At 44.0% G+C, this 13,656-nt stretch overlaps 1 long non-coding RNA gene across 1 annotated transcript in view; it reads left to right on the forward strand.

Moving 5' to 3' along the window:
* Positions 1-1,025: 1,025 nt before the first annotated feature.
* The window catches only part of LOC132380935 (uncharacterized), a 58,652-nt gene continuing 46,021 nt past the window's right edge, over positions 1,026-13,656 (forward strand). Inside the window, exon 1 of the long non-coding RNA XR_009507877.1 lies at positions 1,026-1,162. This is a non-coding gene — a long non-coding RNA (uncharacterized LOC132380935). The remainder of the gene's footprint in view (positions 1,163-13,656) is intronic.

Consider the following 13,656-nt stretch of genomic DNA (forward strand, 5'->3'; position numbering starts at 1 on the left):
AGCTCTTCCTCAACTCTGTTTTAAATAACTGACCTCTTATTCTCAATCCATGCCCTCTGGTACTGGACTCTCCCAACATCTGGAACATATTTCCTGCCTCAATCCTATCAAATCCTTTAATTATCTTAAACGTTTCAATCAGATCCCCTCTCAATCTCCTCAATTCCAGCGTGTACAAGCCCAATCTCTCCAATCTCTCTGCATAAGACAGCCCTGCCATCCCAGGAATCAACCTAGTGAATCTACGCTGCACTTCCTTAATTGCCAGAATGTCCTTCCTTAAACCTGGAGACCAAAACTGTACACAATATTCCAGGTGTGGTCTCACCAGGGCCCTGTACAAATGCAAAAGGACATCCTTGCTCTTGTACTCAATTCCCCTTGTAACAAAGGCCAACATTCCATTTGCCCTCTTCACTGCCTGTTGCACTTGCTCATTCACCTTCATTGACTGGTGAACTAGGACTCCTAGGTCTCTTTGCATTTCCCCCTTACCTAACTCTACACCGTTCAGACAATACTCTGCCCTCTTGTTCCTGCTTCCAAAGTGGATAACTTCACATTTATTCACATTGAATGACATCTGTCAAGTATCTGCCCACTCACTCAGCCTTTCCAAGTCTCCCTGTATTCTCCTAACGTCCTCTTCGCATGTCACACTGCCAGCCAGTTTAGTATCGTCAGCAAACTTGCTGATATATTTTTCAATGCTCTCATCTAAATCGTTGACATTCAAGAACTTCAATAAGTTGGTCAAACCTGATCTCCTTTTGACTTTGCCCGATTGCCTTCATTTTTTCTTAGTGGGACGTCATTAAAAGTAGCTTTGCCATATTGTCTGACATGTTGTTCCGTGGCTTTCTGTCATCTATTTGAAATGAGGGATTACCATTAATGATTTCAAATATAATCGCTTTAAATCTTCATATCTTGCAGAAGGGATCAGTCACTGACATCCACCCACTGTCAATGCCTCCGTGCTGACGTGAAGTCGTGGCTTCCTGAATGTGCTCACAACGCTGATACAAGTTCAGCAGGCGGATCACAACCAAGAACCGGATGCAAGCAAAAACCTGTCCTATCGAGCACTGCAGTTGCTGGAGAGATATGGCCTTCAGGTGGTTTCTCATCTCCCTCTGGCTGACGCTGTCCATCTCAGATCGTGAGTTAAATCAAAAAAAATTATGTTTTTCACTTCTCTCTGTCTAAGGCCTGTGTTATTTCCACAGTTCTCCTCCAAGGCTCCCAGAGCAGGGACGGTAGTAACTGAGTAGAAAGTGAGGTTCTCTATACGCTGTCCCAATGTACGCTCCAGATACAGAACGTGAAGTATTCCCTTCGACAATCGCCAAGGAAACACACACCAAAATATGCAGATTGGAGTTCCTCTACCCATTCTGTGCCTATCTCTTTGCTCTTTATGTGGGTAAGATCAGATTTTAATGATTGATTGCTTTTAGGGCAGTGAAATGTATGTGAACTGATCTAGCTTCTCAGTCACGCAGGCCTGAGAGTGCCATGCCCTGGTCTCGTTCTAGTCTACACCCTGATACTGGAATAGCTGATGACTAATTACCTCCTTGACCTTCACCCTCACCCTTTCTCATCCCCTTTAGTTCTCTATCTGGTCAGTCTCTATATCTGCCTACCCAAACACTTCCTCTTTCTCTCCCTCTCTCTTCCTATTTCAGCCCTCTCTTAATTTGTTTGCTTTCATGATTCCTGTCTGTCTCTCCTCAGATCAGCTTCTTTTCTCTTCCCGCCTCTCTCTCTCTCTCTCTCTGTCTGAAACCCAGAAATCAAAGCTATTTTCTGCTTTGCATGTGATTTTTTTGCCTCTTTGCACTTCCTGTTGCCATTTGATAGAGAGTACGAGTGAACACCATCCCTCTGAGCGTTAGCTTATCACCAGCTAGCAGCAGGCCCATAACCTCCCACTGAGGCTCTGGCTGTTCATGAAACTCAGCTCCTCTCTCTCTTCCCTGAGAGCGGACAAATTGTGAAACATGAAGCCACTCCCTGCGTCACTGGTGTTGGACTCCACAGTCCTCTTCCTGCTCCAGACTGATTCCCCATTTTCTTCCAGTTTAACACCGTTGACAGCTGATCTGTTAAAGTCATAGATAAGTTCATTGTCATGTGCACAAGGGCAATGATCAGCCACAGGCATGTCAAATCCCATCAGCAGTATTCACAAGAAAAGTATAAGCACAATTTTTACAAAATGGACAAAAAACATCAAAGTGTATTTTCATGCAAAGTGATTAATCTGGTCACTTAGCAGATTAAAAGGAGATCTGATAGAGGTATTCAAAATTATGAGGGGTAGATGCACGCTGGCTTTATCTACTGAGGTTGGTGGAACGACAACCAGAGATCATGGGTTAAGGGTGAAAGGTGAAAAGTTTAAGGGGAATCTTCTTCACTTAGCTGGTTGTAACAGGGGGATGAGCTGCCAGCAAAAATGGTGCAAGCAAGCTTGATTTCAACATTTAGGAGAAGTTTGGATATGTACATGCAAAGTACACCGCAGATGCTGTGGTCAAATCAACACGTACAACAAGCTGGAGAAACCCAGCAGGTCGGGCAGCATCTGTGGAAACGAACAATCAACATTTCAGGCTGAGACCCTTCATCAAGACTGAAGAGGGAGGGGACAGGGGCCCTATAAAGAAGGTGGGGGAGGGTGGGAAGGAGAAGGCTGGTAGGTGCCAGATGAAAAACCAATCAGAGGAAAGATCAAGAGGTGGGGGAGGGGAAGCAGGGAGGGGATAGGCAGGAAAGTTGAAGAAGGAATATAAGGGAAATCGCTGTGTAGTAGAATCATGTAGAAGGCAGAATCATGAGAGGGGTGATAGGCAGCTGGAAGAGGAGGCAGAGTGAAACTAGGATGAGGGAAGGGAGAGGGAGGGAATTACTGGAAGTTGGAGAATTTGATGTTCATGCCAAGGGGCTGGAGACTACCCAGATGGTATATGAGGTGTTGCTCCTCCAACCTGAGTTTGGCTTCATCATGGCAGTAGAGGAGGCCATGTATGGACATATCCGAATGAGAATGTGATGCAGAGTTGAAGTGGGTGGCAACCGGGAGATCCTGTCTGTTGTGGCGGACGGAGCGAAGGTGCTCGACGAAGCGGTACCCCAATATGCATCGGGTCTCGGCGATGTAGAGGAGGCCACACCAGGAGCATCGGATGCAATAGATGACCCCAACAGACTCACAAGTGAAGTGTTTGTCCCCCAAACAGTCCTTCCAGCTGAGGCAACACTTCACTTGTTTCATGACCCCCCCACTCTCCACTTTCCATAAGGATCACTCTCTACGTGACTTCCTTGTCCACTTGTCTCTCTCCAATGATTCCCCTCCTGGCACATAATCTTGAAAGTGTACACCTGCCTCGACACCTCCTCCCTCACCACATTTCAGGACCCTAAATAGTCCTTCCTGTTGGAACAACACTTTGTTTGCAAATCTATTGGGGTCATCTATTGCATGTGGTTCTCCCATTATGGTCTCCTCTACATCAGTAAGTTCCATGCTGACTGGGGGACAGCTGCATCAAACAGATTTTCTCTGTTTGCTGCAAAATGTGAGACCACCCATTACAATTTGACTTCCCATTCTCATTCTGTCTAAAGCCTCCTGTACTCCAGAATGAGAACAAACTCAGGTAGGATAGCCTTCAACCTGATGGTATGAACATTGATTTCTCTGTCCATAATTAAACTCTTCACCCCCTTTTCTTTTTCCATTCCCCATAAGGGTTCCCTCTCACCCCGTCTCTTCTCCTCTACTGCCCATCATCTCCCCATGATTCCCCTCCATCTTTCGATTCTTCTGTGGCTAGTATTCTCAGAATCAGCATTAGGTTTATTATCACTGATGTAAATAATGTAATTTGGTGTTTTGTGGCAGCAGTACAGTGCAATACATAAAATATACAAAGAATTTTCAGAGTAAATACATATCAAAATGAAATAACTTGTACAAAAAGGAGAGTAGAAATAGTGAGGTCGTGTTCATGGTTTCACCTTCTGTTCAGAAATCGGATGACAGAGAGGAAGAAGCTATTCATAAAGTGTTGAGTGTGTGTTTTCAGAATCCTGTACCTTCTCTCTGCTGGAAGCAATGAGAAGAGGGCATGTCTTGGGCATTGCTTTTTGAAGGTGTCCACAATAGTGCTTAGGCCAGTGTCCATGATGGAGCTGGCTAAATTCACAACTTTCTGCAGCTTCTCCAATCCTGTACTGTGGCCCTTCCATATCATACAGTGATGCAGCCAATAAAAATGCTCACCTTGGCACATCTGTAAACATCTGCTAGAGTCTTTGGTGACGTTTCAAATCTCCACAAACTCCTAATAAAATATATACTGGTGTAGCCTCTTTGTAATTGTATCAATATGTTGGGACCAGGATAGATCTTCTGAGATCTTTCCTATTAAAACCCTTCTTCTGTCCTAACATCTCGCAGCTTCTCACCTCCCCCACCCACCCACCTTCCCTCTCACCTAGTCTCATCCATCAGCTATCAGCTTGTGCTCCTTCACCTGCCGCACTTTCTTATTGTGGCTTCTGTCTCTTCCTTTCCAGTCTTGCTGAAGGTTCTTGGTCTGAAATTTTGACTGTTTATTCCCCTCCATAGATGCTCCCTGACATGCTGAGTTCCAATGGTATTTTGTATGTGTTGTTTGTTTAAGATTACCAGCGTCTGCAGACTCTCTTGTGCCCATGTATTCCAAGGTTCCAGATTAATTTACCATGCAGGACTTTGTCAAGTATCTTCCTAAAGCCCATGTAGACAATGCCTATTATTCTGCCTCTCAGTTGCCTCTTCAAAAATCTCAATCACATCTGTGAGACACCATCATGCACGTAACTATGCTAAATTATCCATAATCAGTATTTGCCTTTCCAAATGCAGGTAGATCCCTATGCCTCAGAGTCCTCTCCAGTAATTTTCCCACCAATGTTCGGCTCACCACCTCAGTCCCTGGCTTTTCCTAGTAGCCTTTCTTAACTAAAGGCAAAAACACTCTCCAGTCTTCCAGTATCTCATCTATGGCTGCTAATGGTATAAATATCACCTCCAAGACTCCAGTAACTTTTTCAAACTTCTCGACAGTATCCAAGGATGCACTTGATTGGCCTCCGGAATTTCATGAAATTTAAGACTGCCAGCACCACCTATTTTGTCATGAAACAATGTTCCGACAGATCACAATTTTTTTCCCGTATTCCTTCCTTTCCGTAACTTTCACCACAAACAATTTCAAAGGAAATACTAACTTAAAACACTTTCAATTTTCCATGGCTCACATATGGATGACTGCATTGAACCTTAAGGTGCTCTGTTATATCCCCAGTTACCTCTTTACTCTGAATATACTTACAGATTCCCTTAAAGTTCTCCTTTATCTTTTCAGACATGCTGTATCTTTTTGCTCTTTTGATTTCCATCAGTGTATCCCTGCATCTATGATACTCTTCAAGTAATTCCCTTGATCCCTTTTATATTCTTTTACTTGACCTTAATTTCCCTCATGAACCAGCTTTCCCTGAAACCCCTGCCACTTTGCATTTCAATCTAATATGAACATGCTGGCCGTCTTAATTTTAAGTCACTCCCACAAGTCTGATGTCTCTTTATCTTCAAGCAGCTTCTCCCTGTCAAACTTTGTAGTCTCTGTTTAAAAGTTCAAAGTAAATTTTATTATCAAAGTACATACATGTCACCATATACATACTTGAAATTCATCTTCTCAGAGAATCTATAGAATAGTAACTCTAACATATTCAATGGAAGATCAACCAGAATGCAGAAGGCAACAAACCATGCAAATGCAAATATAAATAAATAGTAATTACTAATGCGAACATGAGGTAATGAGACAAAGAGTCATTAAATTTAGATTATTGGTTGTAGGAACATTTCAGAGATGGGGCGTGAGTGTAGTTATCCCCTTTTATTCAACAGCCTGATGGTTGAGGGTAGTAACTGTTCCGAGTGATGTGGGTTCTGAGGCTCTTGTGCCTTTCTGCGTGATGACAGCAGCAACAAGAGAGCATGATCTGGGTGGTGGGGATCTCTGATGATGGATGCTGCTTTCCTACAACAGTGTTTCATGTAGATGTACTCAATATTTGTGAGGGCTTTACTCATGATGTACTGGTTTGAGTCCATTACCTTTTGTAGGATTTTCCATTCAAAGCCTGTTCTGTTCCATACAAAAGCAAATTGGTTTTGCTTTAATTTCAGACTAGCTTGTAGATAAAACCTAACACTTCCCTGTAACAAATTAAAACATGGAACTGTGCTGTCTGTTCCAAAGTTTTTCCCAACCAACAATTTAGTCTCTTGCCCAGGTTCATTTCTCATGTGAGATCCATTATAGTAAAAAAGGTAATGAGAGTTCAGAGAGAGTATACTCCTGTTAGAGGGAAGGGAAAAAATTGTAAGGTTAAGGAATCCTGGTTGAAGAGGGATATTGAGGCTTTGGTAAAGAAAAACGAGGAAGTATAGGTTGGGATCAGGTGAATCGCTTAAGGAGTAAAAGGGATGTAGGAGAACACAAGAAGGAATCAGGAGGGTAAAAGGACAGCATTGGCAGATGAGACAATCCTAAAATATTCTCCAATTAAATTAAGAACAAGGGTCACGCAGGAGATGATAAGGAATAATGTGATCATCTCTGTGTAGAGCCACAAGAGATGGGTGAGGTATGAAATAAATACTGCTTATTTGTATTCATTGTGGAGAAATTGATAAATTGGTTTATTACTGTTACAGGTACAAATGTGAAAACTTGTCTGGATACTCTTCATACAGCTCAGTTCATGACAAGTGCATTGAGGTCGTAAAAGAAAAAAACAATAACAATAAAGAATTAAGTGTTGCACTTACAGAGAAGTGCAGTGTAGGTGGACAATAGTGGCCAATGTCAAAGTGAGGTAAATTGTGAGATTAAGCTGTAATTTTATTATAATTAGGAACTGTTCTAAGGTCTTATAACAGTAGTTGGGTGGCAGTGAAATGTCAGGAGGATGTTCTGAGAACGCAGGGTGACTTGGACAGGTTGGGTGAGTGGGCACATGTATGGCAGATGCAGTTTAATGTGGATAAATGTGAGATGCCACTTTGGTGGCAAGAACAGGAAGGCAGATTACTATCTAAATGGAGTCAAGTTAGGAAAAGAGGAAGTACAACAAGATCCAGGTATTCTTGTACATCAGTCAATGAAAGTAAGCATGCAGGTACAGCAAGCAGTGAAAAAAGCTAATGGCATGCTGGCCTTTATAGCAAGAGGAATTGAGTGTAGGAGTAAAGAGGTCCTTCTGCAGCTGTACAGGGCCCTGGTGAGACCCCACCTGGAGTATTGTGTGCAGTTTTGGTCTCCAAATTTGAGGAAGGACATTCTTGCTATTGAGGGAGTGCAGCGTAGGTTCACAAGGTTAATTCCCGGAATGGCAGGACTGTCATATGTTGAATGATTGGAACGACTGGGCTTGTATACACTGGAATTTAGAAGGATGAGAAGGGATCTGATTGAAACATATAAGATTATTAAGGGATTGGACACACTGGAGGCAGGAAGCATGTTCCTGCTGATGGATGAGTCCAGAACTAGAGGCCACAGTTTAAGAATAAGGGGTAGGACATTTAGAACAGAGATGCAGAAAAACCTTTTCACCCATAGAGTGGTGGATATGTGGAATACTCTGTCCCAGAAGACAGTGGAGGACAAGTCTCTGGATGCATTCAAGAGAGAGTTAGATAGAGCTCTTATAGGTAGCGGGGTCAAGGGATATGGGGAGAGGGCAGGAACGGGGTACTGATTGTGGATGTTCAGCCATGATCACAGTGAATGGCGGTGCTGGCTAGAAGGGTTGAATGGCCTACTCCTGCACCTACTGTCTATTGTCTATTATAGAAGCTGGTGAATGGCAAGGTGGAGATACGTCTCTACCAAAGGAGGTATAAGGTGCTCCTTCCTTCCACTAGCCTGCGGGTGAATCTTGGGTAAACTGTTGCATCTGCTTAGCAACCCCCCCCCCCCCGCCTGCCCCTGCCCAGATCAGGGTCACATGATGCTATGGGAGCAGGCGATGGTTGGTCAGATCAGCAGCTGGTGCATATCACACGTCCTGGTTATGTGACCCCTAACTCCAGGCAGACAGTCTCTAAAGAGTATTGATAATGGATGGCATCACCTATCTTGTAAAGACACTGTCCAGAAGAAGGCAATGGCAAGCCATTTCTGTAGAAAATATTGGCAAGAACAATCATGGTCAAAAACCATGATCACCCACATCATACAACCTGGAATATAGTGATGATGATAATGATATTGATGACAGAAATTGTCCTTTAGCCTGGTGACATGCTTTTTTGGGCTTTTATCATCTGCCTGATTTTGAGCGGATGATTGTGGTGAAGAGAGAATGTCTGAGGTGAGTTGGCGGCTTTACGGAGGCAGCAAGAAATGTAAACAGAGTTTATGGAGGGGATGGTGGTTTCCATCATAAACTGAGACGTGTCCACGGTTATCTGCAGTTTCTTTCACTCATAAACAGAGAAGTTTCCATACCAAGCAGTGATGCTTCCAGATCAGATACTTTCTTTACTTCATTAATAAAACTCAGAGAGGGGAAAATGCCAGAAGATTTTTAGTCTCTTACGGAAGTAGAGGAGTTGGTGAGCTTTCTTGGCCATTATGTCCACATGGTTAGAACAGGATAGGATGTTGATGTTCACTCCTAGGAACTTGAAGGGCTCAAACTTCACAACCTCTACATCATTGATGCTGTACGTACACTGCTTCATCCTGAAATCAATGAACAACTCTTTTGTTTTGATGGCATTGAGGGATTTGTTGTTGTTATGACACCATTTTGCTTGGTGCTCTGTCTACTTCCTGTACACAGATAAGTGCAAAGTGTTGTAGTTTGGGAAGTTAAACCAGACCATAATATATACAGCAAAAGGCAAGCCTTGGACAGTGCTGTAGAACAGAGAGAGCGAGGGGTACAAAGTTAGAGCTCCTTGAAAGTGGCAGCAGTACAGGATAACGAAGAAAGCATTTTTCACACTTGCCTTCATCAGTTGCATCATTGAGTGCACGAGTTGGGATATCATGTTAAAACTGATATAGATGCGAACCACCCAGGTGTTGTTAAGGGTTTATAAAGCACTGGGGAGGCCTCACATGGAGTATTGTGAGCAGCTTTGTGCCCCTTTCCTAAGAAAACATGCGCTAACGTTGGAGAAGGTTTAAAGCAAGCTCACAAAAATGATTTCTGAATTGAAAGGTTTTTCACCTGAGGAGCATGTGATGGCTCTGGGCCTGTACTCACTGGAGTTCAGAAGAATGAAGGGGAACTCATTGCAACCTATCTAATGTTGGAAGGCCTTGATAACATGGATGCAGAGAGGATATTTCCTTTGGTGAGGGAGTCTAAGACCAGAAGAAGCCTGGCAGTTGAGGGACATCCATTTAGAATGAAGATGATAAAGGAATTTCTTTAGCCAGATAGTGGTGAATTTGTGGAATTTAATTGCCAGAGGTAGCTGTGGAGGCCAGGTCATTGGATAAATTTAAAGTGGAGGTTGATAAAATCTTGATTAGCCAGGGCATGAAAGGATAAAGGGAGATGCCAGGAGATTGGGCAGGAGGGAAATAAATTAGCCATGATGAAATGGCAGAGCAAATAACCTAATTCTGCTCCTATATCTATGGTCTTTGGTCTTATGGTGTGTAGTCCTGATCACCGAGGTATAGGGAAAGATGTCATTAAATTGGAAAAGGTGCAGAATACACTTATGCAGATGTTATTAGGACTGAAGGGTTGTTTCTTCATATCTGGGTTCAGTGCACACCATGACACTGGATATTGTCTCTTCACAGAATCAGGTTTATTATCACCGGCATGTGACATGAAATTTGATAACTGAACAGCGGCAGTTCAATGCAATACATAATCTGGCAGAGAAAAAATATAAAACAAAATAATAATAATAATAATAATAATAATAATAATAATAATAATAAATAAGCAAGTAAATCAATTACCATATACATATATTGAATAGAATAAAAAATGTGCAAGAACAGAAATACTGTATATTATAAAAAGTGAGGTAGTGTCCAAAGATTCAATGACCATTTAGGAATCGGATGGCAGAGGGAAAGAAGCTGTTCCGGAATCGCAGAGTGTGTGATTCTCCTCTCCCATGTGACAGCAGACATGACAGTCACATCCAATCAGGCTCAAAGACGGCTATTACAAGAGTTACAATCAAGATAAAATTTGCTGATGCTGGAAATCCAAGCAAAACTCAGCAGGCCAGGCAGGATCTACACTAAATATTGGAGGAAATCAGCCAGGAGTTCCTCCAGCATTTTGTGTGTGTTTATTACAAAAGTTATCAGACTTTTACATGAATACCTTGCATGCTGTAAGATGAGCTCTGGGTCACCCTATTGTTGGATCATGATTCATTTGCAATCCGAAGGTTCTTTGTAAATCAAGAATAAGGCATAAAACGTTGGTTATGATCAATTTGTTAAGAGCTACAAGAGCAAAATAATAACTAAAAGAATAAATAAAAGACCAATCAAAAAAAAGTTGTTGCGGTCTTATACACAGACTAGAGTATAACGATTGATAACAATTAACCTACAAAATAGCAAGAGATTTGTAGCATGACAACTGCTATTGAAAACCAATATGTATGAAGCAACTGTGCCATATTTACTGGAAAATTCTCAGAACTATTTTATAGATACATGTGATCATCTATAGATACGAGCAAACATGTGATTAAGTTAAACCACAAGAATGTTTACAATATTCTACACCCTAATCCAACATTTTCCTATTGGATTCAAAATCACAGATTACATAGACATAGAAACATAGAAAACCTACAGCACAACATAAGCCCTTTAGCCCACAAAGCTGTGCCAAACATATCCTTACCTTAGTGTTACTCGTATCCCTCTATTTTTCTAAGCTCCATGTACCTATCTAGGAGTCTCTTAAAAGACCCTATTGTATCCACCTCCACCACCATTGCCGGCAGCCCATTCCACGCATTCACCATTCTCAACGTAAAAAATTTACCCCTGACATCTCCTCTGTACTGGCTTCCAAGCACCTTAAAACTATAGTAAACACAAAGCACACTGCAGATGCTGTGGTCAAATCAAGACATACAAACAAGCTGGATAAACTCAGCAGGTCCTTAAAACTGTGCACTCTCGTGTTAACCATTTCAGCCCTGGGAAAAAGCCTCTGACTATCCACAGCAGACGGAAAGCAGAGATTGGACAGTGGTTTTTGGAACAGCAGGAAAAGGAAAGATTAATTTTGCATTCCAGCAGAGCAGTTGGAGAGCCCACAGATTGACTATGGCTCCAAGCACAGCAGCACATAAGGGAGAGCTAAACTCTTGATTCCAGCACAGCAGTATGGTAGGCAGAGATCGACACTGGATTCCAGCTCAGCAGCAAGAAAGGCAGAGATCGACACTGGATTCCAGCACAGCAGTATGGTAGGCAGAGATCGACACTGGATTCCAGCTCAGCAGCAAGAAAGGCAGAGATCGACACTGGATTCCAGCTCAGCAGCAGGAAAGGCAGAGATCGACACTGGATTCCAGCACAGCAGTATGGTAGGCAGAGATCGACACTGGATTCCAGCTCAGCAGCAAGAAAGGCAGAGATCGACACTGGATTCCAGCTCAGCAGCAGGAAAGGCAGAGATCGACACTGGATTCCAGCACAGCAGCAGGAAAGGCAGTGATCGACACTGGATTCCAGCACAGCAGCAGGAAAGGCAGCGATCGACACTGGATTCCAGCACAGCAGCAGGAAAGGCAGAGATCGACACTGGATTCCAGCTCAGCAGCAGGAAAGGCGGAGATCGACACTGGATTCCAGCACAGCATCAGGAAAGGCGGAGATCGACACTGGATTCCAGCTCAGCAGCAAGAAAGGCAGAGATCGACACTGGATTCCAGCTCAGCAGCAGGAAAGGCAGAGATCGACACTGGATTCCAGCACAGCAGCAGGAAAGGCAGTGATCGACACTGGATTCCAGCACAGCAGCAGGAAAGGCAGCGATCGACACTGGATTCCAGCACAGCAGCAGGAAAGGCAGAGATCGACACTGGATTCCAGCTCAGCAGCAGGAAAGGTGGAGATCGACACTGGATTCCAGCACAGCATCAGGAAAGGCGGAGATCGACACTGGATTCCAGCTCAGCAGCAGGAAAGGCAGAGATCGACACTGGATTCCAGCTCAGCAGCAGGAAAGGCGGAGATCGACACTGGATTCCAGCACAGCATCAGGAAAGGCGGAGATCGACACTGGATTCCAGCTCAGCAGCAGGAAAGGCGGAGATCGACACTGGATTCCAGCACCGCAGCAGGAAAGGCGGAGATCGACACTGGATTCCAGCACAGCATCAGGAAAGGCGGAGATCAACACTGGATTCCAGCACAGCATCAGGAAAGGCGGAGATCGACACTGGATTCCAGCTCAGCAGCAGGAAAGGCGGAGATCGACACTGGATTCCAGCACAGCAGCAGGAAAGGCAGAGATTAACTCTGCATTCCAGAACAGCAGTGGAGAAGGTAGTAATTTACTCTTGATTACAGCACCGCAATGGAAAAGTTGAGACTGGATTTTGGATTCCATCACAACAGTGGGGAAGGCAGAGATTAACGTTAGTTTCCAGTACATAAGTGGAGCAAGAAATGGCTCAGTCTGAGTTCCAGTATTGCAACAGGACAATGAGCTGTGATATTGAATGGCGGTTGTGCAAGGTCATCTCCTGCTTCTGTATCAGTGGAAATATTCCCCAACTCCCATCTCAGCATACTGCCGAAACCTCCTACTTGATGTTACCCGCACTGCTATGATCATCCGCTCCCCCCTCCAACCTGTTCACAGAACCTAGGCCATGAGCAACAAACTGCCTCATCGTCTCCCTCACTCCTCCTTCAGGGATCTGTGGATGTGCCCTACAAGGCCCCACTCCGAGCTCTCTCTGTACATCACACACACTTCCATTTATCCCATGTTCCCTCAACGTGTTCACCTCCCCAAGCACCCCACCCAACACTTCTCCAGACTGGGTCTCATTTTCCATGCCTGTGCCCCCTGACCTGCCTTTTATATCCGGCTGCAGGCTGCAACTTCCATCCTCCGGACCGGGTGCAGAGAGTCTTCACTCTGTTCCCCCTTTGAGCTTACCGTGTACTGTTGGAATGGTGGGCTGCTTCTCTCACAGGGCCAGGAGCCAAACAATGAGACCCATCGCCCACTCTTGTAACTATGATTCTCCCAGTCTGATTCCTCCTCCAGTCACTGAGCTCATCTGTCTCCTCTTGTCTCCTCATCTGGGACTGTGAATGGAGCTCGGGGAGACTTGGTCTCCTTACCTCCTGGGATCCCAGTCGAACCGGATGTGGCTCAGCTTGTGTGGAAACTGTTGTCACCCAGAAAGAAGATAGTGACATATTCAAACGGGAACAGTGAATATTACGGTCCTGAGGAGTACAAGCGACGGATAACTCTTAATCCTGGGGACTTCAGCCTGGAAATCCGTGATCTACAGAGAGAGGACACTGCTGATTATGAGCTGACTGT

The sequence above is a fragment of the Hypanus sabinus genome, chromosome 25 (assembly GCF_030144855.1).
Source record: "Hypanus sabinus isolate sHypSab1 chromosome 25, sHypSab1.hap1, whole genome shotgun sequence".
Classification (NCBI taxonomy): domain Eukaryota; kingdom Metazoa; phylum Chordata; class Chondrichthyes; order Myliobatiformes; family Dasyatidae; genus Hypanus; species Hypanus sabinus.